Below are 3,829 nucleotides of genomic sequence, written 5' to 3' on the forward strand. Positions count from 1 at the left end.
TCTAGAGGTGATATGGGAACTAGGAAAGGATGTCTTTTTCCCAACAGTTCAGTTAGTTAACTAAGAAGTAACTTCTCTTTATACCATCCTGTCCCTATGTTTCTCTGCAAAATATTTGGAATTTTTTTCCTGTTTACTGAAATTCACTTTCCTTTACAACTGTTACTGTTACTCGCTGGGAAACTTCCCACAGGGAAAGAAATTCCTTTCTCTGAGCCTATACTTAATTGAGCTGGAGTTTTAAATTCAGTTGGTTCATAATTCTATGCATCTAGCATGGGAGTCACTGGCACATACACTTTCACTTCCTCATGTTTCCTGCATTTTGGGCTTACACATCTGTATTGCAATTGCTAGAAAATGTGTATTTTCCCTCAGGAAGGTATAGAAGCATTCATTGCATAACCCACATACACTTCCAGACTTGCATATTGTCTTGGATGTGATGAACAATGCTTAATCTATTTGTAAAGTCCAGGAGACATGATGGATCCTTCATGGATACATTCTCTGTGTCTAAGGTTGACATCAGTGGGAAGGAGTAAACCTTTCCCAGACCGTGGAAGCTGAGGAATGAGCCATGTTATTTTCACTCATTAAAAATAATGAAATAAAATTTACCCCATATTCTTCTTGAATGCATGTCATGTCTTTTAATTTTTAATACTTGAATATAGTATGTACAGTTAAATATAGTATGTATACTTAATAAATAAGACTTGTTTTAAGTATTGAAGCTTAATTTTCCCCCATAAGTTCTACTTGAATTAATTCGACTGGATAATTTAAAATACAAACAACCTACCAGGCAATAAGTACTACCCCGGGCTGGAGAGATGGCTCAGTGGCTAAGAGCACCGACTGCTCTTAGTCCTGAGTTCAAATCATAGCAACCACATGGTGGCTCAAAACCATCTGTAATGAGATCTAGTGTCCTCTTCTTGTGTGTCTGAAGACAGCTACAGTGTACTCATATACATTCACTAAAAAGATTTATTAAAAAAAAGTACCACCCATCCTTTAGTAAGAATTATTTACCTAAATTTTTCTAGTTTATCTAATGCTGTAGGTACACTGTCCTCTACCTGCTTTGTGACTATGACGGTGACTCTTATTGGCCACATTCCTCTTGGCTTCTTCATCTTGTCCCTTGGATATGTTTGGCCAATGGAAAATCTAGAAGGATACTTAAGAGCAGAATGAGAGTGACTTTATTCCCCTGGCTTCATCTCCTCCAGACCATGGTTTGGTACTGGGTGTAGACTTTGCCCCAAGGCTGCATATTTTAAGCAGTTTTGAGAACTATTTCTCCATTCCTTACTCCTTGCTGCTGTTATTACCTCTAAGGTACTTTTAAAATTACTTTGCCTATCTCCTTCACCTTGCCTTTACCATCTCTGCAATCCTCTTTTGATTACATCTTTTCCAATCATTCCATTGGAACACACCACTCGTTTTCTGGCGAAACCCAGATAAAAGGCTTGCAGTTGCCTCAGCCACTAAGAGACTGCAGGGCTCTTACAAGTGACCCACGATTAAATCAAGTGTGTCAGTTAGCTCAAACCCCCCTGTAACTCTAGCTCCTGGAGCCTGGCGCCCTCTTCTGGCCCCTATGGACACCTACACTCATGTTCATTTACCTACGCAGGTCCACATAATTACAAATAAAGCAGAATCTTTTTTAAAGGCCCAGGCGAATAAAATAAAGCCATTAAAAATGAACACGCAAACAACAGGCCTAAAAACTGCAGTGTAAGGCAATATTCTTGGATAAGTAGAATCATAATCTTCCAGAACATGTTCATCTCCTAATCCTGGAGCCCAGATGCAATGTTATCTGGAAAGGGAGACTATGTTTGTAAGTGGAATTGTGAGCGATGTTAGCTGACTTAATGATAGATTATCCTGGTTCTTCAGGTAGGCCCCATAGAGTCAAAGGTGTCCTTAACCATGAAGAGGGGTTTAGAAACAGTAGCATCAGTGATGTTCTATGAGAAGGACTGAGAGCGATTCCTAACTTTGAAGGCAGGAAGGAACTGTGAGTCAGCATCTGAAGTTAGTGTCTGGAATTAGAAAAATCAAGGAAATTTACTACCCCTAGGGTCTCCAAGAAGAATGAAACCTTAGTTTTTGCCCAGTGACAATTTTTCTTTGTCATATAGGATAAGAAATGGGAGTTGCCTTAAGCCAGCAAGTATGTAGCAATTGATCACAGCATCAACAGGAAATTGATACAATCTTTAATGGCTAATATAGTTAATGGATACATTGAGTCTCTTTGATATAGGAAAATAGCATGGAGATAATCTATGATAATCTATGATGTGGTACTCAACTTATTAACAGAAACAGAGATAGGGATGCATGCAAGTGGAAGGCAAAATGAAGATCAACTAGCTAAGGTCCTTGGTTGCCATGGTGATAATGGTAAGTATCAATAGTGTGATGTAACCTGACCACTTTCATCAATAATTAAGGTTATGCATGGATAAATAGATAAATTGAAAGCGTTGGAAGGCTGACCAGGGCACAAATAGGAAACTCAGAAAGTCTGTGTGAAGCCTCTCGAAAGTCGCTGCCTCCCCTGAAAATGTTCCGTAGAGCTGAGGCTCGACCTAGGGTCTGAGCATTATGACATCAGTGTCTGTCTTGCTATGGATCCCTAGGGATTGCTGGCCAGCCAGTATAGCTGAAATGGAGAATGGTGGGTTCAGTCGGAGACCCTGTCTCAAAAACTAAGGTGGAGAGGGTAGAGGAAGAGCAGATCCTTAAGACATGAAGTGGAAACATTTGGGCAAACACAGCGAGGCTAAGGCCTTTGAACATCAACAGCGTCTCAATCAGTAATGACAATGCAGGTAAGAACCCCAATCCAGCAGAAGGACTGTAGAGCGGGGCTTTGGTGTGGGTGAGGGAAACCATGCTTAACAATTTACCGTGCATGATCAGCTTCAGATACAGGACTGTGTAGCTACAATTCAACAATTTTTCCATCTTGTTTCTTTGTCACCTTATATAAAAGGTTGGGTGAGTTATAGCTCAGTGGCACAGTATATGTTTAGAACATAGAAGACTGTGGATTTGAACCCTGGCACCGTCACCGAAAGTACAATGTTTTAAAGTCATCTGGTAGCGTCTAATGTTTAAGTTCAGGTGGCGGGCGGGGGAGGGGCTGGCTGAGTCATGCCATCGGTGGTGGAATGGGAGATGGTAGGACTTCATAGGCTCTCACGTGTTGGAGACACATTTGTCATTCCGACAGAAAGATGCTGAGGTGAAGTGTCTCCCGGCTGAATGTGTATCATTCTTCAGTCTTTCCGTGGTCTGCACCAACCAGACCTCCTTCTCTGTGACATATGCTAGCCATGTCCAGTGCAGCTTGGTTGTGGACAATTGACTGGGGCAATAAGGAACGAAGAAAGGAGAGGTAAAGAGACACTCGTCCAGCAAGCTGTAACCGGTGGGCCATGCCGGTTCTGATAGAGCGGCACAGATTTGAAACAACCCGGGACCTCAACATGTTTACTACGTACAGCACAGGGAGGAGGAGCTTATGTGGTATTAAGAATGCTAATTGTGTCCCCCAAAACTGTTTGGATGAGAGGGTCTGCACTGTAGCTTCTTGGAACCTGCCCCCAATTAATTCTGATTGGTAAATGAAGACGCCAGCAGCCAATAGCAGGGGAGAAGAGAAAGAGGTGGGGTTTTAGGTTTCCCGGGACCACGAGGAGGAGGAGGAAGAAGAGGGACAGACGCGTCTGAGGAGTGTGCAGGACAGACAGACAGAGCCGCCCGCCATGTAAAGGGGCCGGCAGAGTGCAGCCCAGAG

General features: G+C 42.4%; 1 long non-coding RNA gene across 3 annotated transcripts in view; it reads left to right on the forward strand.

Moving 5' to 3' along the window:
* Positions 1-2,639: 2,639 nt before the first annotated feature.
* The window catches only part of LOC108352553 (uncharacterized), a 44,221-nt gene continuing 43,031 nt past the window's right edge, over positions 2,640-3,829 (forward strand). Inside the window, exon 1 of one of the 3 annotated variants that reach the window (XR_015635546.1) lies at positions 2,640-2,858. This is a non-coding gene — a long non-coding RNA (uncharacterized LOC108352553). The remainder of the gene's footprint in view (positions 2,859-3,829) is intronic. The other 2 variants (XR_015635547.1, XR_015635548.1) reach the window with 2 other exon arrangements.

Source organism: Rattus norvegicus, chromosome 13 (assembly GCF_021556685.1).
Source record: "Rattus norvegicus strain SHRSP/BbbUtx chromosome 13, alternate assembly SHRSP_T2T, whole genome shotgun sequence".
Taxonomy (NCBI): Eukaryota; Metazoa; Chordata; class Mammalia; order Rodentia; family Muridae; genus Rattus; species Rattus norvegicus.